Source organism: Gracilinanus agilis, chromosome 1, assembly GCF_016433145.1.
Source record: "Gracilinanus agilis isolate LMUSP501 chromosome 1, AgileGrace, whole genome shotgun sequence".
In the NCBI taxonomy this organism is placed as follows: Eukaryota; Metazoa; Chordata; class Mammalia; order Didelphimorphia; family Didelphidae; genus Gracilinanus; species Gracilinanus agilis.
The window spans coordinates 274302398-274329690 of NC_058130.1; positions in this window are offsets into that span (position 1 = coordinate 274302398).

The window sequence follows — 27293 nt, forward strand, 5'->3', positions numbered from 1 at the left end:
CTTTCCCATCATACCTCTACCAATTTAAGTCCTACCCAGATTCAAAAGGCCTTGTTTGAATACTACTCCAAATCAAGGCTTCTCCAGATCCTTCACCTTAGAAGTGATCTCTATATCTCTTGAATAATCAAAAGATGAATACGAGCACCTAAAATTTGATTGAGTTAACTTGGAAGAAGATGAAATGAAATCCCCCCTTTTAAGATGGAGAGTAAAGAGAACTATGGGTAAATATACTATTTATTTTTGGCCACTAAAATAGTATATGATATCCTCAACTGAGAGGGTTGAGGGAGGGGCTAATGTGGAATTTGTTTTGTACCTTGTGTTATTTGATATTTTAATTAATGATTTGCATCAATTTGATTAAATTCAATAAGCATTTATTAAACTCCTACTATGTGCCTTTCACTGTGCTTGATACTGGAGGAATAAAGAAAATTAAATTAATCAGTTCTTAACCTAATGTTATATTCTGCTAGTAAACTCCTTTAAATTAGTTCACTATTTCAACTATGCATGAAGCAATAGCTGGTATGTTTTGCAGATGAAATAAAGTTAGGAGGGATAGGTAATATAGATGACAGTCAGAATTTTTTTAAAAAAATTCTTTAGGCTATAACACTGAATTGAGAATAATATTTCATTTAGTAGGGAAAAATGAAATATCTTTGAAATATTTTTAAATAAGTTTAATAGTTTCAAGTTATCTGAGTAAAGATAGTAATTTAACCCATCAGAATAGATGAGTCACAAAGAAATAGAGTTGGGGAGGAGGGGGTGTATAAAAGAAAGGAAAATGACCTAAAATACAGTTTGTGTGTATTTTATGGATGAAGATGCAACAAGGAGACTGAGGAGCACACAGACAAGTATTCAGAGTTAAAAAAAGAGACTAGTGTCATAAAAAATGAGGGAAATGAAAATATCTAGAAGTAGGTGGTCAACAATGTCAAATGCTACAGAAGGGTCAAGATGAATAAAGGCTGAGAAAATGCCTTCAGATCTGGCAGCTAAGAAATCATTGCTAACCTGGGAGAGAGCAATTTCAGATAAATGATGAGACCAAAAGGCAGATTCTAAAGGGTTTGGAAAAGAACAAGAGGAAAGGAAGTGGAGATATTGAATATAGGGAGGTTTTCAAGGATTTTAGCTGAGAAAGGAGGAGGTGATGTAAGACAATAACTCTAGAATGTCTAGAGCTAGGGAAATTTGTTTTTTTAAACAAGAGGAGATAGGGGTGTAAAGATAGGCAGCAGAGAAGAAGCCAATCCCTAAGAAGATGCTAAAGATAAGAACAAGAATAGGGATGATAGTGGCAGCAGTCCCTTAGAGAAGAGGGGAGGTGACAGCATTAAGTACTTGGGAGAGTTTGGCTTCGCAAACAGGAAGGCAACCTTATCATCAGATAATGGTATGAAGATGGAAATAGTGGGAGATTATGTCAAAGGAATGTTGGATGAGAAGATATAAGGAAGCTCTAAGAAAATATATTTTGTTTCCCTTTAAAGTGAATTAGGAAATTACCTAAGAGGGTTGGGAAGGGAATAGTATAGGAAGCTTAAGGAGAGAAACTTTGGAATAGTTGATACAGTGAGTGGGGCAGAAAATCAATTGTGAATTGTGGGAGAATCTCAGGATTGTTTTGTAATTTGGGCTCTCCTAAGATTCAATAATATAAATATGCAGTTTAGTTACTTACTACAGCTTCATTAAGTAGCATGGGATTAGGATAGTGGAAATAATTCAGGGTTTGGTTTCAGTAATGTAAAAAATGGGACCAGTTAGCAATGGTGTCTAATTAGGCTCCAAGCCTCAGGCTGCAGATCTCTAGCAAGGGGGAAGGGAGTGAATGGATGGAATTCTTCCTCCTCCCCCTCCTTTGGCAATTGCTGCTTCTGATAACTGTTATTAACAGAATCCCTTTCTGTCCAGAAATGGAGGCTATCTGACTTAGCTATCACAGGGCTAAATTGGCTGGCAAAAAGGGAATAATCCCATAGAAATTGGAAACTTCCACCATTGGAGGCTTATTCCCTAAGCCCAAGATAGGCAAAGTGCTCAGGATGTCTTCAAGCAACTTTCTTGATCACTGGATCACAACTATTCTCAGGATCAGCCAGGATGGAGATTTGGCTTAGGAAATGTATGAATTAGGCTTATATAACCTGAAATACAACACCTCACACCTCACACTTAACAAGAGAAGGGATTTATTAAGTCAGGGAAACAGAGAAGGAGGGAAAGGTTCTAGGTTTGAGGGTGAGGTAAAATCTATCTAAGATCTTCAAGGTGCTGTCAGAATAGCTATTCTGCCCGCCCCCCCTCCAAAGGGAAAGCCTCTGAATACAACTATTTTTCTCTAAACTCCCTCACAATCTAAACTTTCTCTTAAAATCTAATATTAACAATCCAAGATGGTAGAGATGGTCTTGATTGTAGATCTGTAATTGTTTAGGGATTGGCTGGGACACTGCTTACAAGGTTTTGTTACAGTGTTCACAGCCTTTGGGAAACAGTCTGGTTAGAGTCAGTAAGGAGTATTCAGCAATGAACTGCCCTGTACTCTGGTTTAGAGATAGCTAAGCTACTGAGAAGAAGTCATCCTACCCCTTTCCAGCCATCCAGATCCCTCTGTCCCCCAAAGAGAGTTTCCCAAGCTGGGTGTCCTGCTTTTTATACCCACATTCTTAACTGCCCCAACTTCCCCCTCTCCTGGAGTTCTGTGGGGTACTGTGGAATTCTGTGAGGTAGTTCACCCCACTTAAGATTATACATGTTACAGTAACCAAACATCTAACATGTTAGAAAAGACTTTCATTGTCAACTCTTGGTTGGATCTCTGAAGTGGCATTCTGAACTATGTTGTTCACATCATGTTTCTCTTGGACACTTTTCTAAATTTCCTCTGTATTATGTAATATTTACTTATACACATATCAGCATTTTTACTAGAATTACAAACTCTCTGAGACTGTGACTATTCTTGGCAACTATAATAATTCCCAAAATTATAATCTCAAACAACATGTCCCAAACTACTTATGCAGGTGTGGGAAATCCATGTAAATGTCTTTAGCCTTATCTTTGTACCAGAGAAGAAGTCCGAATTTCTTCTTTTTCTTTTGTGTGTATTCATAGTCAAAGAAATTATGTATATTTATGATATTAAAAGATAAAATATGCTGACATTACTACAGATATATTTTATGCATTTCTGAGCTAAAATTTTGCTGTGTCATCTGCTGGCCTTTGCAAATCATTTGTAGCTTCTGAAAAATTCCCTTGAAATTGTTATTTAATTTCTTATACTGACCCACAATATATTGAAGACATGATAGGGAAAATTGCAATTTGGGAGAGATACCTAAATTTTCTCAAGTACACTTACTACTCCATACTTTGCTAATTCTGCTGAAGGGCCTCCAGCTTTCCATTCTTCTTAGACATCTTTTAATTTTCCTTCCTGCCCTTCTCTCCACCCCATATCCAATCAGTTGCTAATCTTGTTTATTCTATCTCCAAAATATCTCTTATAGGGGGCAGCTGGGTAGCTCAGTGGATTGAGAGTCAGGCCTAGAGATGGGAGGTCCTAGGTTCAAATCCAGCCTCAGACACTTCCCAGCTGTGTGACCTTGGGCAAGTCACTTGACCCCCATTGCCCACTCTTCCACCAAGGAGCCAATACACAGAAGTTAAGGGTTTAAAAAAAATAAAAAATAATAAAAATTAAAAAATATCTCTTACATCTATCCCATTCTCTCCAATCACAATCTCTGTTCAATTTCAAGTCTTTATTGCAATAGCTTTTTGGTTTTTCTCCCTTCTCCAATTCATCCTCTATATTGATTTAATATTTCTAAAATACAAATCTGACCACATCACTCATATTCCCCATTCTATTCCCAATTTGAAGCTTTTTATTTTTTGTTTTCTGCCTGTAGAATAAAACGCAAACTCATCAACCCTTCTGCCCATTTAAAGCCTCATACTATGGCTCCCACCATAATCTTTTTTTTTGGATACTTTCTTTTATCTACTATCTATTCTATTCAAGCTGGCTGGCTATCCTCAACCAATATTCCATCTCCCATTTCCTTGTTTTTGTACAAGTATTCTCCCAGGACTCAGATTTATTTTTCCTCTCTTTCTGAAGAAAATAAAATATTCTTCAGAACACAATTTTTGTGTTACTTTGTTTATGAAGTTTCCCCTAATGTCTCCAATTATTAGTACTTACTCCCTCCAGAAGTAACTTTGTATCATTTTGCATATATGTGCATACTATTTTGCTCACATGTAGCATGGTGACATAGTAGAGCATTCATTGACTCTGATATCAAGAAGACATGGATTCAAATATGGTCTCAGATATTTATTAACTGTGTGACCTTAGGCAAGTAACTTAATCTTTCTCTGTCTCAGTTTCCTCAACTGTAAAATAACTCTGAACTCCTATAAATCATCATCCAAATCCCATTCCCCCACCTCTACTACCTGATTCCTCATTCTCATCCCCCTCAACATTCTCAAACCTACATTTCATTTTAACTTCATTTAGCTCTTACATTGTGCCCTCTGGAATGCCTATTCCATAACCAAGAACTTTCTTTCATTATAATTCAGTTCATCTCCTCCTTTTTCCATCCTTTGCTGAAGGTTGGCTTTCCTCTAATGACACAGTTTCTCTGGCTACCCTTTCCAGTACTGGTTTCACCTTCACTTGTTCTCTTTAACTCATGATTGACTTGAGGGAATTGGAATATTCCTTACTCCCCATTGCCACTATCAGGTTCTTCCCCTTCCTTTATCACTCCTCCCTTGAGAAGAATCTCCCTTATATATCACTACTTTTTATCCTCACCATGACCTCCAATCCCATGACTCTTCATTACTCTCTCAAGCCATCTCCCTTGCATGTCTCTCCTCTTTTCTCCATCTTGACTACTTGGTGAACTAGTTCAATTCTATATCTCCTCTCTTGAATCCCTACTCCTTTTTATCACATCATTGATTATGCCCACCAAGCTTCAGCCTCGGATCACTCCCACTATTCATCAACTTCATACTTGCACATGTGCTATCTAATGCATAAGAGACAATCACACAACTGTTCTGACTGTATTCACTAATATATTTTACATAACTTTACCTGAGCACTCATCTCTGGTAGGTAATCTCACTATGCCTCCCTTATCAGCTCATTATCCTACTTTCCACCAGGGCTCTTCCATCCTCTTCAGCCCTTCTCAAACCTCTTATGGGTCCAACTCCTACACTCTCAGTTGATAACTTTGCCTCAGATTTTATAGAAAATATTCTCTGTGAACTTCTTCTTTTTCCTTTTTCCTCATCTCTTGTTACTCAGATGCTTTCTGCCACTTTCTCCTCCTTTCTCCCTCTACCACAAAATGAAATGTGACTTACTCCTTACTGAGACTAACACTTCTAAGCCATCCTGACAGTAGATAGCAGATTTCCCTCTCTGACATCCACATTCTTTCACTTATTTTCAGTTTCTTCCTCTCTATTCTTTTCTTGCTGTTTGTATCCAAACTCTTTGAAAAAAAGTAATCTATACTTTTTCTCTTCTCACTTTCTTTTTAACTCTTTATAATGTGGCTTCTATCATTCTGCTGAAATTTCTCTCTCCAAAGTAAAAAAAAAAAATAATTCTTACCTGTCAAATTCAAAGGGTTTTTCTCAATCCTTGTTCTTCTTCATCTCTTTATAGCCTTTGATTTTGTTGATCACTTTGCTCTTTGATTATTGCTGTTCTCTAGAGTTTCAGAATACTACTTTCTCTTTGCTTTCTGCTACCTATTTGACTGCTCCTCTGTCTCCTTTGCTAGATCCCCCTCCAGATTATTCCTTCTAACAGTAGATGATCCTTAGAGTTTTATTCTTCTCTTCTCTTGGTGAGATTGGTGATCTTGATGATCTAAATCAGTTCCTATGGATTTAATTAACATCTCTATGATGATGATTCTTGAATCTACCTTTCCTGCCTCAGAATCTCAGCTGACTTACGATTTTGTATCTCCAACTGCCTTTCAGAAATTTTGAACTGGATGTCAGTAGACTGCAACATGGAAAATAGCAGGAATTCCATGTTGCATAGACACCTTAAGTTCAATATATTCAAAACTGAACTCATTACGCTTTTCTCTACCCCCAATCTCAGCCTTCATTTCCTACCTTCCCTCTCACTATAGAGGGTAACATCTCTCAAGTTCACTATTGTAAAAATATACAAACTGAAAAAAATATGTATATTTAAGAGGGTTTGATGTGGAAAGAATGACAGACCTGGTGTGAATGTCTGTCAACTCCCCTCTCAATACACTACTTTTACTACAGACATCAGAGGAGGTTTCTCTGGAATGTCCAGAGAATGGGAGCTGGCCCTGGATGCTAAAGGTAAGGTTTTCCTATGTGGAGAGGTGGGTGGTAACACTGGTTGATCACACAAGGACCCTCTCCCTACAGAAACCTCCCCACTGCCAATGTCAACACCTCAGAGGGTCTCGCTCAAAATGGAGTCTGAGCAAAGCAGCTGCTCAAACCCCCTTTTCCCCTCTTTGCCTCATATAATGACTTCTCTTTGATCTGACTGTGAATTGGTTTATTTTGTAGATGAACAAGGTAGATGGAGAAGGAAGAGGATAAAGGAATCAAGGGGGATAGGTTTGAGGGAAGAGGAGACCCTATTTGGGGTTTCTTGTTTTCTTCAGCTGAGCCAAGATGGCTCCGCTCCAACTTAACTATTGTAAGAGGGAAAAAAGGGATTTTGGGGTTTGATATTAATATTAAAAGGTGTGGTCACCAGGGAATTGAATAATTATCAATCCCCAATTAAAGAATAACTTCAAGTCAAAATAACTTTTATGGAAGTTTATTTACAAATGTGGAGAGGAAGAGGAAATAAGGAAATGAGAGAGAGGATAAGATAAGATAAGTAATTTAACACACTAGGTAATTTGCTCAGATAGCCTAGTTTAACCCAGACAGATCTAATTAACCCTCAGTCTAGGGAGGTTCTGCCTTGAGCCCAAGGCAGGAAAGTCAGTGGGCCACAGGCCTGGAGGACCCTGGAGGCAAATGAAACAAAAGCTTCAGCCACAGAGTCTTTATTGAAAAGGAATTTCCTAAAGAGTCTTTTCACTCACCACATGGAATTCCAAAGGAAAGATTTAAGAACAGTCTCACCTAGGTGTCAGGGTCCTAGCCAGAGCTCCTCCGTGTCCAAGCAATGAAAAAGAAGAGGTCCTTCAGATCCAAGAGTCGAACCAGAAGAGACCAAAAGGGCTGAGCCCCGGAAGTTTTCTTAATTTATCCAGGCCATTTCTTTTGTCACTTCCTGTGACTTCCTCTTAGTTTACATGTCCAATCACAACAGATGCTTTTCTTAGGACTGCCTAGGGGGCAGTCAGTCAATTCTGATTGGTCACTTACTCTAGCCAATTTTCTATTGAAATTTTTTAAAGTATACTTCATCTCCTGATTTGATGTTGTGCAAATTGTAATTCAGGGGTACTGTTTGTTCAATATATACCTATATTTTTACAGTTTGGTAGAGCCAGCCAGGTTCCAAAAACCTCACTATTTAGAAGTCATTCTGGATTTCTCACTATTCCTCACCTCCTCATATCTAAGCTGTTATCAAGATTTACTGATTTCACCTTTGCAACATTTCTCAAATATACCTCCTTCTCTCTAACATTACCATAGCTCTATTGCAGGCCCTCATAATTTCACTCCTTGACTGTTTCAATTGCATTCTGGTGGGTCTCTCCACTCAAAACTATTCTCCTTTGAGCCATTGAAGTGATTTTCCTAAAATGCAAGTTTGATCATGTCATCCTCCTTCTTCCCCTAATAAGAAAACTCTGGTAACTTCCTTTTGCCTCTAGTTGCAAATACAAAATACTAGGTTTGGCATTCAAAGCCCTTCATAACCTATTCCCTGCTAATTTGTGTAGTCTTCTTGGAATGAAGCCCAAGGAGGGATAATAACACAAGCTCCCTGAGGTAAAGTTATAGTTTCCTAGAGCAACCCAACCAGTTGACTCTTTTAATTATTTCATATATACCTTTATGAGACTTGCTTTGTATATATATTTGTTTATTTACTGTCTCCCTTATTAGATTATAAACTCCTTGAAGGTTGGTGATTTCTTTTGCCTTTTTTTCTATCCTTAGAAGATAGCACATTTCCTGGCACATAGTTGACGTTGATGATAAATGTTGACTACTGATCAGTAAAGTTGATAATAGCACCTCTTACGATTGTTATGAGGATAAGATATAAAAACATTTCGAAAACAATTCATGCAGTGTCTTTCATATAACAGACTCTTAGTAAAATGTATGTTCTCTTCTTTATTTATCCTTTTCTTCTTCCAGCAGGATACAAGTTTTTTGAGGGAAGAGTTTTTTTTTTTCTTTTCCCCTGTTTCTTTATATAGTGATATAGTGATTTGAACATAGTAGGTCCTTAAACGTCTATTAAATTAAATTTAATCAAACGATCATTTTGTATTTTTAAAAATCTGTAAGATACCTGTTTAAATTTTCATGTGCAAGTGAAGGTCATTTATACTTTTTGACTGTGAACCCCTAGATACCAGTTTCTTTGGAGGAGAAAAGAAGTTAGGATAAAAGATAATTTCTGTTAATTACGATGTAGGAATTGGCAGGTGAACCCAGAAAACTATATCAAAGCCTTTGGGAGAGGGCTTCTTGGTGGGAAAAAGAAATGTGATCACAAAGAGTTAGGGAATCAGAGATACAGTTGGTATAATTCCATGTTGATTTCCTCTATGAATTTAAGGATAATTAAAACTTTACAAAGAATTGCTTTCAGAATGTTCATTCTATAGGTATTAGTGTAGAATATCTTTTACTTTATACTTAACCAACATATTGAAAACTAAAACAAACAGAACAACCTAACTGGTTGCCTGCTTTTTCTTTCTTTCTTCCTTCTTCCTTCCTTCCTTCCTTCCTTCCTTCCTTCCTTCCTTCCTTCCTTTCTTTCTTTATTTCTTTCTTTCTTCCTTTCTTCCTTTCTTCTTTTCTTCCTTCCTTCCTTCCTCCCTTCCTTCCTTTCTTTCTTTCTTTCTTTCTTTCTTTCTTTCTTTCTTTCTTTCTTCCTTTCTTTCTTTCTTTCTTTCTTCCTTTCTTCTTTTCTTCCTTTCTTTTCTGCTACATTCTTGTGACATATCTTGATAACACAAATATTTTAATAGCAAAGATGATGACAGAATCATCTTGCTCAAAAACAGTCATTGTCTTATCATTGTCCTATGATGGCACTTAATGGGTTAATAGTGTTCTGTGAATACTGACATTCTGTTTCCATTGTAAGTCCTTGAAATTACCATGGGTCTAAATCTTTAACCACACTTAATAAAAGTCATTTCCCTGTCTTCTTTAAATAAGTCTTCAGCCATAGTTGGTTTTGTTTAATATGTTGAGTTTTTGCCAGAGTGCTTCAGTACAAGCAGGAGACATTAGTCAAGAGTCCACTAGACTAATGAAATAGATAGCCAAGGAAGGCCATTTGAAAAGTGATACATTTAATGAGTCAGCACAAATGTAAATGCTCACAATATTGATGACTCTCTAATTAATCTCTGTGGCAGAGGTGCATTATGTAATCTTCATCTACTTACATTGATGAAACTCCTTATTTTTTGTTGAAAAATAAAAACTAAAATTGAAATTTGAAGTTTTGATGGAAACACATTCAGTATAATGGTAGGTTACCAACTGCAGGCATTCAGAACATTGGAAATTATTCTTTGTGTTTACATAATTCAGTTCATTTGGGTTTAGTCTAATATTGGAAGCTAAAGTGTGGTAATGTCGTGGGAAAGATTGTCTTCATTGTGCTTTAGTAATCCTGCTAGAGTACTCAACTTGTATCTTATCAGGAAACAGGAAGTGTTGGAAATCCAACAAGAGAAGCTGGTTTCCTGCAATATGGATGTATCATTTGACTTTAATGTGCTTGGATCTGCATACTAAAATTACAGAGGCACTGATTCAACCTCTCACCTTGTTTACTTAACACAGAGGGATATTTTGAGTAATATTTTGCTGATTTCTCATGTTCAGTTCAGCGAAACATCAACAGAAATCTTGATAGGAAAAATGTAACTTTTTCCTTTCATTCTTGCCATAAACATACAGCTTTTCAAGCTCTTCATACTCATTTGCAATTCCAAACCTTTGCTAATGTTTCCTTCATCCAGAATGCTTTTTTTCACCCCACCTTTGTTTCTCAAATCCTTCCAATCCTTCTGGGCCCAAGTCAAGTCCCACTTCATATTTAGGTCTTTCTGGGAGCTGAACATTCGTTCCTCGTTCCTCTTTGAATTTCAACAACACTTGTCTGTATCACTCATTTCATCATTTAATTATATGTTGTCTTGTACTGTTACTTAATTGTTTCATGAGAATATGTTTTGTTTCTCTACACAGATTTTTTTTTTGAGACTGAGTCTCCCTATCCTGAGGAGATTGGAAGAACATCAGCTATTCATAAAATGACCCCACTCTTGATCATCAGAGGAGGTTGAACTTTTTTTCATTTTTGACCTGGACTATTTTATCCCTTTTTGGTTAGCATTGAAGCCCCGTCTTCTCAAAGACTTGCCATTTGGTGATGGCTTAACCTGCTGTAGCTCAAAATTCTGAAATTCAGCTATCTTCAATCTCCCATGTACCAGGGATTATTCAAGTCCCTTGTCCAACTAAAATTCTTAAAAGAAGTCAATGGTTTCTAAGACTTTAAGAAACAGGAAGATGACAAGGAGTGCCAAACAAACAAATGAAAATCTCTGGCCGTATCTGCATGTTAAAGTGTTCAGAAAGTTGTCGAGTTGGTTGAGAAAACTTGATCTTGTCTCAAAGGACTTGTGTTTTTCCTCCTTGGGCTTCTTCCCCATCCATTCATCTAGATCAGAGAAATGAAGATATTTCACACTAGAAAATAGGAAAACTATAATCCAAAGATTTTCATAGTTATTGGGCAAATAATGAGTACATGATTTATTTTCTAGGTTTCCAAGATTAAAACTGTGATGTATTTAGATTGAATAAGTTAGATAAAATCCTGAAGATATAAACAATCACATTTAGGAAGAAAATGGATAATTATTTCAGGCAGTTTGTGAATAAAATATAGAAAGAGATGAACCTAATTTCATTTCCAAGACATTTAAGAAATCGATTTAAATTTGTGAGATGAGTTAATTGACAAACAGTGAAGGGATATGAACAGAAGATTCTCCAAAGAATAAATCACAGCTATCAAAAATCTTATAAAAATTTTCTTCATTGTTAATAATTAGAGAAATACAAATTAAAGTATATCTGAGGTTTTATCTCATACTTATCACAATGGAAAAACTGATGAAAAATGAAAATGACAAGTGTTGGAGGGACTGAAGAAAAATATGCACATTAACTTACTGATAGTGAGATTGTAGAATAATATAATTATTCTGGAAAAAATTTACAACTATATTCACAAAGTCACAAAACTATGTATACAAACTTTTTGATCCAGTAAAACCACTATTAGGGGGGCAGCTGGGTAGCTCAGTGGAGTGAAAGTCAGGCCTAGAGACAGGAGGTCCTAGGTTCAAAACCCGGCCTCAGCCACTTCCCAGCTGTGTGACCCTGGGCAAGTCACTTGACCCCCATTGCTCACCCTTACCAATCTTCCACCTATGAGACAATACACTGAAGTACAAGGGCTTAAAAAAAAACACTATTAGGCCTAGGACTCAAAAAGATTTTTTTTTGGAAACCCTCATTTTCCATCTTAGAATCAATACTATGTATTGGTTCTTAGGCAGAAGAGTGGTAAGAGGCAAAGGGGGTCCTAAAATCCAAGGTTTGAAATCTTTTGGAGAAATTTCAGGAAATGAAACTAATCAATATCCTGAATCAAGAAAACTGAACTTTTTGAAGAAGTTCAAGAAGAAGCCATAAGAATACCTGTGGAAACCACACACTGTATCAAAGGAAACAGAATGAACTTTGCAATATAATAATTGAACTGAAGGGGGTTGAACATGTCATTGATTCTGAATATAAACTCTTATGCCAAAGGGCTAGCCCCCTAGTTGGCTTTTTTTGTCAATGCATCTATCAACCATTGTTTTTGCTTTCTTTCTCTTTTATTTCCCTCTTATCCCCAACTATTGTAATTTTCCCCTCAGAAAATACAATATTGTATCCACCTCTAGCTAGAAGATCTTTAAAGGTATAAGCTGGTTATGTGAAATGATTTATTGGGGAGACTAGGGATATAAATCTGTAAGATTTCAACATGCTCATCTCCCAATAGAATCACAGGGGGGATTGTGAAAGAGAATTTAAACTCCTTTTGTTAATTCTAAGTTGATCAATCAAGAACTTGGATCCCCCCCTCCACCATACTGAGTTAGTCATTAACATTTAGTTAATAAGAACCTTTTACTAGAAAAGGAAGTTCATACTCTAAAAGACCACAAGCATTGTCTCCCCTCCCCCACCCCCCCAGCAGTGCTAGACAAATTAGGAGACTGTGATTGATTCTTGAGCTGTGAAGAGGAGAGTTGATGAGTGGAGAAAACTGCATATAAACAGGAGCCTATGGGACCCTGGTGTTCTTTTGTGGTCTTTTGCCTCGTGGGCATGAGCTCTGGTGAGGTTCTTTTGAGGCTTCAGATTTTGGCTTCCTGATTTGGACTTTGGATTCTGGTGAAGATTCAGCTTTCTGCATTGAAGACTTCGGCTGAAGAGGAACACTTACTCAGGTGAGACTCTTGCCTCCTTGGTGTGAGAGACTGTTCTTTGTAGCTCAGCCTCTTTAGTGATGGTCTTTGGTTTGAAACACTTGGCTGGAGACATTCTCTAGGGCTGGTGAGATCCATATTTGAATTTGCATTTTTTTTTCTGGAGGCACTTGGACCTGGACATAGGGTAATTTTAGTTGACAATATTTTCTACCTCCATCCTATATTACCTTCTCTTACTCTCACTATTTTGCTGTAATAAAACTACTAAAGCTACTAGCAATCTCATGACTTAATATTTAATTATTATGAACAGGAAACCACAACTTATAAAATTCTTATATTTGTCAAACTCATTTAAATTAATTATTATACCTAGAAAGTGTCTGAGGTCAGATTTGAACCCAGAACCTCCCATCTCTAGCCTGGCTCTCAATCAACTGAGCCACCCAGCTGCTCCCTCAAAAAGATTTTTTTAAAAAAAGAATATGTGCATATGATAAAAAATATTTATAGAGGCTCATTTTGTAGTGAAGAAGAACTGGAATCTGAGAAGGGGCATCAAATAGGGGATGACGGAACAAGTTATAATATATGAATATAATGGAATAATCTGTTGCCATAGGAAACAACATATAGAACTATATAAAAATATTTGGGAAGAGTTGTATGAGTGAAATGAATAAAATGAAATGAGCACAACCAGAAGAACAATTTATAACAATATTATTTGGAAAATGAGCAACTATGAAGAACTTAACAATTCTGATTAAGTGTAATGCTGAACAAATAGTCTTCCTCTCCTGACACAAAGGTGATGGACTAATACACAGAGGGAAAAAAACATTTTTGGAAAGCTAATGTGTTTTGCTTGACCATGCCTATTTGCTAAAATATGACCCCTCCCCAAGGAGGATGGAGAAGAGGGAAATACAATGTTTCAAAAGGATAAAAACAAACAAAAAAAGAATCCTTATCTCCAAAGCCATGTATTTTTAGAAAACTTTAGGGCTAACTACATTTATGTAATTTTGAACTGCGGAATCCAATCCCTCATTTGAAATCTGCTTTCCCTAAATCTAGTACATATTATACTCCTCATAAGAACAGATGGGAATGGGAGATTTCCCCCTAAGTTCCTAATTATTTTGGTTTTTACCAAAAAATTCCCCTTTATTCATCAGAATATACTTGAAAATATCAGTGTCCTAGATGTTTCCTCCAGCTTTCAATGGAGTTATTGTTTAGGCAAGTTAAGAATTTACCTGCTGCTCTAGTTCTGACAGAGTGACCTCTGGTAAAAATCCATATAGTTGAAGTCTCTTGTCACTACTTTATTGGATACCAGATATGTTTCCTAAATTCCTCTTGTATTTCCTTCCTGCTTAGCTGTATATTCTCATGCCATTTGTATTTCTGCCATTAATCTTCATTCATATGTTACCCATTCTTTCCCCTCCTCCTCCACTTCCAGATTTTAGATTTACTCATATAAATATGTCTTATTAATGTCCATCATCCCTTTTAATTCTTGTTTTTTTATGAATAAGATATGCTCTTCTATATCCTTATTCCATTTATTATTCCCATCCCATAAATTCTCAATGATACATAGGATATTAAACTTTTCTTCTTGTGTTAAGATTTCAAGTTTATCTTATTGTTTGCCCATACTTCTCAAAATGGACAGACTGTTGGATTTTAGAGTCAGGAAAGCACAGATTCGAATTCTACCTCTGACACTGAATATCTGTGTAACCATAGACAAAATACTTAATCTCTCAGAATCACAGTTTCAAGATGATTTTGAACTTTACTTAAAGTAGTATATTTAAAATACTTTTGAGAAGTTTAAAAATATCATGTAAATATAAATTATTATTATTATTATTTTGGTTCTTTTTTTTATACTATGTTCTATGAATTATGTTGGTTCCCCTGCTACAAGTCTTTCTTTTCCTCAATTTATTCTCTGCTTAATCATCAAAACAGTGGTCCTAAAATGTAGATTGGGTAGATAGGTAGTACATTGGATAAAACATCAGGCCTGGAGTCAGGAAGTTTCATCTTCTTGAGTTCAAATCTAGCCTCAGACATTTACCAGCTCTGTGACCTTGGGCAGGCCATTTAACCCTGTTTTCCTCCATTTTCTTATCTGGAAAATGAGCTAATGGAGGAAATGGAAAACCAGTCTAGTATCCTTGCCAAGAAAATCCTAAATGGAGTCACAAAAATTCAGACACAACTGAAAAATAACTGTGTATGCACACACATACACACACACACACACACACACACACACACACACACACAAACACGCGCGCGCGCGCGCAAATCAGTTTTGACTATTTCACTTCCCTCTTCAGTAAAATGTAGTGGTTCATTATTACTTACAGGATCAAATAAGACATCCTCTTTTTGCCTTTTATAGCCCTTCATAACCCAGCTCTTTTCTACCCGTCCAGGCTCCCCCATCACATCCTCTATGATACAGTGACATTGGCCTTTTTGCACTTCCTTTAATTGGAAACTTCATCTCTTAGCTCAGCAAACATTCACTGGTTTTCTCTCATGCCCTAAAACACTCTCCCTCCTCATCTTTGCTTCCTGGTTTTCTTGACCTCATTAAGTCTCAGCTAATGTCTTTCCTTGTGTAAGAGATCCTTTTCAGTCTTCCTAAGATTAATGCTTTCCCTCTGAGACCACACCCATTTTATTCTGTGTATATCTTATTTTTACATAGTTGTCTGCATATCATCTTCCCCACTAGATTGTGAACTTCTTGAAGGTGGGGTTGTGTTTTACGTTTTTTGTATTCCTAGCACTTAAACTCAGTGCCTGACAAAGTAGACATTTAATAAATGCTAGCTTTCACACTGAGTGAATTGCTAATCCTCTCCTGATAATTATTGTAACTGTTTTATCCACTACTATCTGGAGTATCTAGTTTGTATTATGTAGATAATTTAATTATCCCCACTGCTAAAATGGAAAAATAATACTTATGATACTAATTTATGAGATTATTTTGAAGATCAAATGAGATAACACACACAATTTATAAATCTGAAGTTCTCTATGTTTTTCATATATTATTTTTGTTATTGTCATTAATATTATTAATGTCATTACTTATGTTTCCTTTTAATACTTATGTCACAATTATAAAAATAAATGTATCCAGAGTCAGAGGTCATGAATTGAAATTCTGTCTATCATATAACAAATTACAGTTTTAGATGTCTCAACATCTTCACCTGGAAAGTAATCAGAGAGAGATTGGATTAAATCATCTCTAAATTCTTTTCCAGTTCTAAATTCAATTTACCTTATGAAATTCATTAGAATTCACAAGACTCCAGGCAAATGTATATTTTTCTTTTACTTGTTTTGTGTACACATACCATGTAAATGTCAAATATTATTCTTGGTTGGGATTTTCTTTTTCTAGCCCCAAATTCCATAATTCTTATAAATTGTTGATTGAAAAATCCCAAAAGCCTTGGAAACTGTCTTAACAAATAGTTCACTTCCCTTTTCTTGTTTTCATTCCCCCATCATGCCTTCTTTTTGTAATTGATAGAAGTGATTAAAAAACCATTTAAGCTCCTAAGGTTCTCAAATGTCAAATGCTTCTTTGCTAGATCTTCTGGATCATAAACTTTGTCCCACATTGGACCATCAGAGGTTGGAAGCTGATATCAGTTAATGTAGTCACAGAAGGCTCCAAATTTAACCTAAATTTGAAAATAAGTACTAAAACATTTCCTTGTCACTCACAACAATTCTTTTATTCAATTTCAGAGGATAATAGATAAATGGCCTTTAGACCGAAAGCAACTGACCACACACAAGAAAAAACTTGTGACTGAAATAATCCGTTCTACCTCTTCGGTACATAGAAGTAAAATTTTACACTTGATCTTAGCCAAAAGGCTGAGAAGCGATGATAGAAGTAAAATTTTAACAAAAATAAAGAGGAAAAATTTGACCCTTTTGCCAATTTCAATGAAGTCTATTGTAAATAAAAAATTGCCTAAAACTTGCTGAATTGTTTCGGAACTAATTGCTTCTAATCTTCCTTCTTTGTTTTTGCTCTCTAATGTGTTATGAAACATTCTTCTTTATGATTAACTATGAGTTCAAATTTTTTTCCTTAGAACTTTAATAATGATTGTTATTTGCCAAACTGGTATAATTTAGAAATATGATCTCCTAAATCTGTTGGTCTTCCCTTGGAAACAATACTTGAAAGGAAAATTCTCTGCCTTTTACAAATAAAAGGAAAAAACTGCCAACATGGACTAGTTTTGAAGCCTGGGAATTAAGTGATTAATTATATAGGTGAAAAGTAAACCTTGAACAGGATGATTCAGGCTAAAACACTTTAAAAAATTAGTATAATAGATTTTAGAGCTGGAAGTAACTTTGGAAGTCATCTAGTCTAAAACATCCATTTTATAGATGAAGAAATTGAGGCTCAAAGAGGTTAAATAACTTGTCCAAGATCAAATAGGTAGTAAATGGATGAGTGGAGATTTGAGTCTTCTCTCCTAATATATATTTGTTCTTGACACTATTACTCTAAGTCAAAATACTTCAACTTGCTCTGAAAAAAGTTTTGGCATCTCATCACCTTTGGCCTTTCACTAGGGGCTTCTTAATCTGGTCTATGAACTTAAAAAATATTTTTGACGACTATTTCCATATATATTTATTATATTTTAGCACTCATTTAATAACTGAGTTCCAAATTTTCTCCCTCCCTCACCCATTGAAAAGACAAACAATACTATGTCCACCAGACTTGTAAAGTCATTCAAAATATAATTCCAAATTAGCCATGTTTATAAAAAGAACAGTAGGGAAAGTAAAAAAAAATATATATTCTCCACTCTGTACTCAGAATTCATCAGTTCTCTTTTTGGATATGGATAACTTTTTCATTAGGAGTCTTTTGGAATTGCCATGAATCCATAGCTATAAATCACACTTACCCCATTACATTGTTATTGCAAGAAACTTTGTGTAATATTATGTGGTTCTTTTCACTTCACTTTGCCTTAGGACATATAAATTTCAAGATTTTATTGAAGCCATTCCCCTCATTATTTCTTCTACCATGACCCTATTCCATCGCAGTCCTACACCACCAATTACTTGTTCAGCCATTCCTCAATTGGTACACCTCATTTTCCAATTCTTTTCTACCACAAAGATATGTTATAAATATTTTTGTATATATAGATCCTTTTTTAAAAAATCTCTTTGGTATACAGACATAGTAATTATATTGTACAATTTTATATCTCTTTTAAGGATAGTTCCAAATTGTTCTCTTGTATGATGAGAACAATTTACAATTCCACCAAGAGTGCATTGTTATATCTATTTTTCAAATCTTCTCTAGGGGTTTTCATTTTCTTTTTCTGTAATATTAGTCAATTTAATAGATGTCAGTCTGTTTGCTTTGTAAGCATATGCATTAAAAAAAAACCTTAACTTGCATCTTAAAATCAATACTATGAATTGGTTTGAAGAAAAAAGAGCAGTAAGGGCTAGGGGTTTAAGTGACTTCCCCAGTCACACAGGTAGGAAATGTCTGATGCCAAATTTGAATACAAGACCTCCTCCCTCTAGGTTTGGCTTTCAATTCACTGCACCACCTACCTGCCCTAATCATATGCATTTTAAAATATGTTTCCCCTGAGTAGGGGTCCATAGGTTTTTTCACATTGACAAAGGGGTGCATCACACATGCACAGGCACACACACACATCCTACAGCAAAGAGAGCCCTGCCTTAAACACAGGACTTCAATAAATTACTGAAATGATATAATAGTTTCACCTCTTAATCCATAGTCTTGTTCTGTATTGTGCAACTTTGCCTTTCAAAAGTTTGTAATGGTGACTGTTTCACTCCTGAAAGCAAGAGTTTGTTCACCTGAAAGTATAGCTGAGAAAGGTTTACAAATTAAATCTGCAACTTTTCAATAATGTTCTCAGAAGCAAAAGTAGATGGTTATCTTGAGCTATAGTTTAAGTTATCACCCGTGCTCATATTCCTTTACGTCTCTTAAATGAATGGATATGTGCCCTTTCTGAGTTGTAAATCAGAAATCCATTTGTCATGATGCTTTAGCTCACTTTACTTGAGGAGGTTCTGGCTTTGCTATTTACCTTGGATTCTCATTTTCCCATATCAAGAAGATGCTGTGGCAATGCTGGCTTACATTATGACCCCACTAGACTCTATTTCTTTTTTCATCATACACTTTAGTAGGGTTAGTAATGGAGTTTCCCATTCAAGGTAGATGAAAAGAAAACAAAAGGATTCAACCTCACATTGAACTTACTAAAGAAAAATGACTTGGATTTCTTTTGAGGAGAATAGGATATTTTGTGGACCAGTATAATGATAGTTTGAAGATAGCTGTTAAAAGTTAAGGTGAATATTATTCTACCTTCTAGAGGAATTGAGATTTGAGTTTTGAGGAAGGTAAAAAGGATCATAATATTTATGGCAGGAATAGGCATTAATCTAGTCAAATCTCTCATTTTACATAGAATTAATACTGAGGATCAATCAAGAAGTGCTTAATATATTCAAGGTACTCTGATAAATGTTGAGTTCAGAAAAGACCAGAAAGGTTCACTTTGGAATAAACCTTTATATAGCTCCTCCTATGTGCCAGGGAAAGTTGGGTGATGCAAAATATAATACAAAGGATAGCATATAAAATAGATTATGTTAAATTACAGTTATTATTTTTTAAGCTCACGTATACCAGACTAAAAAGTAGGACCTAGTAAAGATACTCTAAAAGAAGTATTTAACATCACCCTTACCTTGAGAGAGCTTTTAACAGTCATTAAAAAAAATGAGTTCCAAATTGTTTTTTTGTTTTTTTTTTGTGGATGTAACTTTTTTTCCTATTTCTTTTTAGTCTTTCCCTGATTACAGATTTTTTTCAGACTGTCTCCCCAAATTTACCCTCCTTTCTGTCCAACCCATGCTTCCTTATTGTCTCTTATTCCCACTTCGAGCTAGTTCCAAAGAGAGTAAAGTTCATTCATAGCTACCCCTCCACCTTCCACTCCACTATATTTGCCACATATAAGCCTATTAATGAGAGGTAATTTACCCCCTTCTTCTTTTTCTCTTCTCTTCATGTGTCCCTCTTTCATTTTTTTAAATATTAGCCCCTCTTATTTAACTTCTTTCCTTCTTTCAATATGTAATCCATTCCATTGTTCTAATAGTAATACAATTTTTAAATATCTTAGGTATTTTAAGTATCTTGCATGTTTTAAGTAGCCTGTCTTTCTCAAGAATTAGAAATATCTTAGTTATTACCATCATCACCTTCTAAGGTATGAATGTACTCAGTTCAACCTTATTAGAAACCCTTAAGTTTTTACTTTATCTTGTTATGTTTCTCTTGATTATCAAATTAGTTCATCAAGTTTTCTTTTCAACCCTGGTTTTTTTGTTAGAAAGGTGTGAAATTACCCTATTTTATTGAGCATCAATTCTTTTCCTTGGAAGATTACATTCTGTTTTGCTGGGTTTGTAATTCTAGGTTTAGACCTAGAACCTTTGTCTTTTGGAATATCATATACCATGCCTTCTAGTCCTTCAATGTAGAAGTAGCTAGCTCCTGTGTAATACTGGCTATGGCTCCTCAATATTTGAATTGTTTCCTTATGGCAGTTTCTAGTACTTTTTCCTTGACTAGAATTTGGCTAAAATAGTCCTGTTATTTTTTTCCTTTGGGGATCTCTTTAAGAAAGTGATTGGTAGATTTTCTCTATGTCTATTTCCTCCCCCCCCCCCCTTGTTTGAGGATATTAGGGTAGTCCCTGATGATTTATTGTAATATGATGTCCAGGCTCTATTTATGATCATTGCTTTTAGGTATTGCTATGATTCTTAGATTATCTCTTCTGGGTCTATTTTTCAGCTTAGTTTTTTTTCCAGTGAAGTATTTTAGATTTTCTTTTATTTTCTCACTTTAATTTTTTTCCTTGGTGTCTTATGGTATCATTAGCTTTCATTTGTCCAATTCTAATTTTTGTGAGTTATTTTCTTCTTTGAGGTTTTTGTGTTTCCTCTTTCCATTTGGCTAATCATACTCTTTATTAAAGATTTGTTTTCTTTAATGTTTTTTCTCTACACTTCATTTTGGTTGATTCTATTCCTTAGGGAGTTGTTTTCTTAAGTGAATTGTTTCCCTAGTTAATTGAGTTTTCCTGCCAATTCTCGTATTAATTTTTTAAAACTTCTTTTCAATTTTTTTCAGGGACTCTTTTGGGACCTGACATCCTTTCCCACTTTCCTTTGAGGCTTAATGTCCACATCTGAGTTCATATTTTGGTCTTCCCTGTCACTAAAGAAACTTTCTAAAGTCAGTTTTTTTTTGTCTTTTGCTCATTTTTCTAGATTTTTTTCTATTAACTTATCTATCTGTTGAGGTTCTTCTCTGTTCCTGGAGTAGAAAGCATACTTCTCCAAGATTGTAGAGTATTCTTCTCTAATACTTGGGGTAGGATTAGCTGCCCTTTTTTCATGATGCTAGATTGCCCTGTGGAAGTTTGCAGGCATTTTGTGCAACTATATTCAGCACTCCATGCTACCATTTCCTCTTTTGTTTTGTGAGCTGGTCTGAACCCCACTTCACTGCTTCCCTGCCCCTGACAAGTGTCCTGGGCTAAGTAGGTTTTCTTCCTTGGGTTCTGCCTCCTCAGGCACTATGTGGGAGTGATCAGATTACTTCACTATTATTCCAGTTCCTACTCTCTACTCTCCTGTAGCCTCAAGGCTCTGCTGCCACGTGGGAGTAGATAGGTCACTGGGGTACCACTTTCCACCCTCTGTTCCCTTGTAGCCTCAAGGTTTTTATGCCAAGTGAGAATTTGTAGATTTCCTGCCTTCTCTATCTTCCTGGACTGGCTCTGGCTTGTTTGTTCTCATTTTGCAGCTTTGTTGCCTCTGGCAGAGTTGTGGGATGCTACAAATCTGCCAGTTCACTCAGATCCTATGCTGCCTGGGCTGCTCTCTCCTTTTTCCCCAGTGAGACATGTTCCTCCAGCTTCTCTTTATTTGGAGGTGATTTCTTTTTTTTTTTTTAAAGCAGGGGAAAGATATTTAGCAACCATACAATGCTAATTCAGCTGAGAAGAATTTCCCAATGCCAGTGTTGTTCCTGTTGCTACAGTTCTAATGATCAGAAGCTTGAGGGATTAAATGGAGGTCTTCATTTCCTCCTGGCTTCCTGGCTACCTGGCTACCTTATTCTCAGATGATCAGGAAGTTTCATCAACTACTTAAGCTTTTCACCTCCTGAGTCAACAAAAGGATGGATTCAATACCTTAAGGAAAAAGCTAGCTTCAGTTATGTGAGTCAGAGCCTTAGAGTACTGGTTCCATACATCATATTTACTATTGACCAATGGCAGAGTACCACCTTGAGAAGTTCAGGTTCCAGTATCAGTCTAGCAAAGGAGTACTGCAGCTATTCTGTCTAGAGCAGTTGTGGCAAACCTTTTAGAGAGAAAGTGCCCAAACTGCAACACTCATGTTGCATATGAGCCCCTGCCTTGTCTCAGACAGGGGAGGGAGGAAGAGCTCCCATTGGGCTGCTGGGCAGAGTAGCAGATCAGGTAAAAGATGTCCTCAGGTACATGAAGAAAGGGGGAAGGGAGAAGCCCACTCTGGCATGCTTCCATAGGCTCCCTAATGTGATTCTAGAGCATTGGTAGTTTTTTCTTTGTGCCTTGATTTATTATCCAAGGTGAACTGGGAAACTATGATCAATCTCCAAGCCTGGAGTCAAGAAAACTCATCTTCCCAAGTTCAAATCTAGCCTCAAACACTTAGTTTTGACCTCAGGGTTGACCTCGGGGTACTTACTTAAACATGTTTGCCTCAGTTTTCTCATCTGTAAAATGAATTGGAGAAGGAAATGGAAAACTGTTCTTGTATCTCTGCTGAGAAAACTCTAAATGGGGTCATGAAAAGTTAGTCATGACTAAAATGATTGGAAAAGAGCTCAATATTCAGGGAGAAAGTTCACTGTTGGGCACTACCAGACAACAACACAGAAGATGCGATTGTAAAATAAGTTCAGTCACACTTAAGAAATTGGGAGGACAGCAAGAGTAGACTGTCATCTTTTATAACCCAAAGAATCAAAACACTGGGTCTTTCCTAACCTGAAGAGAAAGGTAATAAAGTGATTGAAGTGAAGGGAGCAAATCAAATAGAACATGGTACACAGTAACAACAATAATGTATGATGATCATCTGCAAGTGAATTAACTAATATCAAAAAGGCAAGGGGCCAGGACACTTGTAAGACTCGTGACAAAAAAAAAAGCATATCCATCAACACAGAAGAAACAGACAGGTTCAAATGCAAATTGAAAAATACCATTTACTTTATTTCCTCCATGCTTTTTTCTCTAGTATAAGCAATATGTGCTTTTTTCATAAAAGGATGAACATGGAAGGATGTATTATATAATAATATATGTAAAATTTATCATATTCTCTGTTTTCTTGAGGAGGAGGGAGAAAGAACATGAATTTTAAGATATCTGAAAGTGAATATTAAGGAATTATATTGATGTGTAATCTGGAAAAAGATATTATAAAAAAATCCAACCATATATACACAAATGCCTGCCCATAACAAATAAAAATTATGATTTTTTAAAACAAAATAAGAGGATAAAATCAACAGTATGTAAATAGTTATGTCCTGTTTATAGCTTAATAAGGAAGTGCTACTATTAGGCTTTTGGGAAAAGTGTATTGATCTAGAGCTGAGAAAAATTTCACCTGTATTCAAACCCAAGGGTGATGATTCTCATCTAATGGGATGTTAAAAAATGTTAGTAAAAGAAGCTGGGCTTTTTTTTTGTTTGTATAAAAACATTTACAAGAAAACAATAGTCCTTTGGTATAGTAGAATAGTCTGAGCAAGTTCCTGAAATAAGAAATTTTTAAATTCTTTCCGTAATACACAAACCACAAAGGCTAAATCATTGTTTCTGATAACAGACACTTCAGGGACAATTTGTAGTGGTGATGAACTTAATGAGAAGGTCATTATTTGTGATATGGAGAATCTGTATCTTCTACTAAGAGTAATGAAGAGTATATTAATATTCACACAGTTTGATTAATTTGTGATGATTCAGGTTCTTCTTTTGACATTTTAATCCCTGTCAAAGCTATCAGAGAAATGGCTAACAAATTCTCATTCTTCCAGGACAAAAATGTCACCATTAGATATATGTCTTCTTCCTACATTGGTGTCCAAGAGATAAGTTATAATTCATAACCTTTTGAGTACAAATTAACTCCCAGCATTTAAATTTATTTATTTATTATTAAAACCCTTATCTTTCTTTTTAGAATCAATACTGTGTATTGGTTCCAAGGAAGAAGAGCAGTAAAGGCTAGGCAATAGGGGTTAAGTCATTTGCTCAGGGTCACACAACTAGGAAGTATCTTTGGCCAGATTTGAACCTAGGACCTCTTGTCTCTAGCCCTGACTATCAATCCACTGAAACACCTAGCTGCCCCCTCTCAGCATTTATTTGTAACGAGAAGTAATTTGTGCTTTGTGAAATCACAAGATATTTGATTAAGGAAAACAACCCTAATTTAACTGTTAAGAGAAGCAATCAGCTATAGCTTAATTCCATGTCATGGGATTAAATCAGTCCTCTTCAATAGTTGTGTCAGTAAACTCCCTCATGAGTGTGCTGAGAGAGGTTTGCAAGTATGTGGTGCTGGGTGGAAGGGCAAGGGCTCAGGGGCATTAGTGTCAGGAAACCTCCCAATTCAATGCAGTTTATTTGGAAAAGTTCTGGATTTAATGCCAGAAGACCTGGATTCAAGGCTTGGTTCTGATATTTTATCCATATGACCTAGGGCATGTCACTTAAACTGTGTATCAATTTTTCCATCTGTAAAATGAACAAGTTCTACTAAATGATCTCTAAGGTCCCTTCCACATCTAAAGCTGCAAATGTCATTGTGGAACAAGTTGACTTTTTTATCCCCCCTTCACCACCATGGAAAGTTGCTCTTTTACTCCTCCCTCCCCTCAGGAAAACGAGGAAAGACATAAATATTCCTAGACTTTGCCTTTCTTTTCCTCTCCTCCATTGGGTCTCCAATGGGCATAACTTTGCCCTTTTTGCATCCTTTAACTCTTGATTTTACACAAGATACTAGAATTTTGACTATGGTGATTAAATTCAGAGGAAATTACTGTAGATATAATTTTGTACTCATTTTATCCTAGAGGCAAAATCTCCCCTCATCAATGTATATCATATTCTCTACTAAAGAGTTCATATGTGACAGCAATTTTTTTCATTTTGCTATTTTATATTTTCCCCAAATTTATTTTAAAACCATTTTTAACATGAAAACTTTTTTCATCTGAATTCTCTTCCTCCTGCTTCTAAACCCAGAAATAGTAAGCAATCTCATATAGATTTTACATATGCAAATACTTAAAACATTTTTCCTTATTGATCTTTTTGTGGAAGGAAACTTGTACAAAAAAAAAAAGAAAAAGAAAAGTAGAAAAAGTTTACTTTTGTCTGGATTCAGAACCCATCGGTATTTGTTTTTTCCCCCTTTGGAAGCAGATGGCCTCCTCTTTTTTTGTCAAGATTCCTTTGGGATTGTTTTGTATCATTATATTGTTGAGAATAGTTGTCATTCACAGCTGTTCACATTACAATATTATTGCCACTTTGTATAGCATTATCTTGGTTTTGCTCACTTTGCCCTATGGGATATCATATTCCAGGTTCTCTGATCTTTTAATATAGAAACTGCTAAATGTTGTTATTTTGATTATAGCTCCATGGTATTTGAATTGTTTCTTTTCTCATGCTTACAATATTTTCTCCTTGACCTGGGAGTTCTTTACTTTGGCTATAATATTACTTGAAGTTTTCCTCTGGAAATTTCTTTCAGGAGGTGATCAATGGATTCTTTCCATTGATATTTTACTTTCTGGTAAATGAGGGCATTTTCCTCCCATCATTTCTTTTTTTTTTTTAGTTTTAAAACCTTAACTTCTGTGTATTGACTTATAGGTGGAAGAGTGGTAAGGGTAGGCAATGGGAGTCAAGTAACTTGCCCAGGGTCACACAGCTGGGAAGTGTCTGAGGCCGGATTTGAACCCAGGACCTCTGGTCTCTAGGCCTGGCTTTCAATTCACTGAGCTACCCAGCTGCCCCCCCTCCCATCATTTCTTGAAAGACAATGTCTAAACTCTTTTTTTTAAATTATGGCTTTTAGTTAATCCAATAATTCTTAAATCATCTCTTTTAGGTCTCATTTTCAGGTCAGTTGTTTTTCCAATGAAAAATTTCACTTTTTCATTTTTTTTCAGTCGTTTCACTTTCTTTGTTTCATGGGGTCATTAGCTTTCTCTTGTCTAATTCTAATTTTTAATGAATAATTTCCTTTAGTGATCTTTTGTACCTCCTTTTCCATTTGGCCAATTCTGCTTTTTTAAGGAGTTATCTTCAGTGCATTTCCCCACTCTTTTACCAATTGGTTTATTCTGTTTTTTAAGGTTTCTTTTTCTTTAGCATTAAATAAAGTGCCTTCTTTACATAGTTTTGGGATTTTTTTCCCCTTTGTCTCCCCAGTGCTTAGCACATGATGGGTGCCTATTAAATGTTAATTTACTGAATTACTAAGAAAATTTTAGGGAGTTAAGACACAGAGATTATTTCTTCTTATTTTAGAGTTGACTACTCAGGTAGAAATGTCAAATCTGGTGAGTTTATGGACAAAGCTTTTATTCTTTTACATATTATTTTAATACCAAATCAACCAATTAAAAAAAGAATTTATCCATACCTATAACATGCCAGACATTATGCTAAGTTCTAGGAATAAAGTAAAAAAAAATGAAATGGTCCTTGGGCTCAAGGATTGATCATATGTTCTATCAGGGGAAAATTTTGATGAAATATTTTACCTTTAAATGTATGCTATTCATAACGTATTAGTGAGTTCAAGTGATTTTAAAAGTCCCTACTTGATCTGAAAAGAAGATGAGTCAATTGAGATATGTCTAATATTCTTTTTGCTCAAACCAAAAAACTAGAGAATCTACAGAGATGAATAGAAGTGGGCTACAAAAACTAAAATCTCTGAGAAAAAAACAATTAATTTGAGAAGAAAAATGTAAATGAAAGAATATGCATAAATCCAAGAAAAATGGAGAAATAGGTTTGATAGGTTTTTCTTTCTTTCCTTCCTCCCTCCCTCCCTGCCTCCCTCCAATTCTTTCTTTCTTTCTTTCTTTCTTTCTTTCTTTCTTTCTTTCTTTCTTTCTTTCTTTCTTTCTTTCTTTCTTTCTTTCTTTCTTTCTTTCTTTCTTTCTTTCTTTCTTTCTTTCTTTCTTTCTTTCTTTCTTCCTTTCTTTCTTCCTTCCTTCCTTTCTTTCTT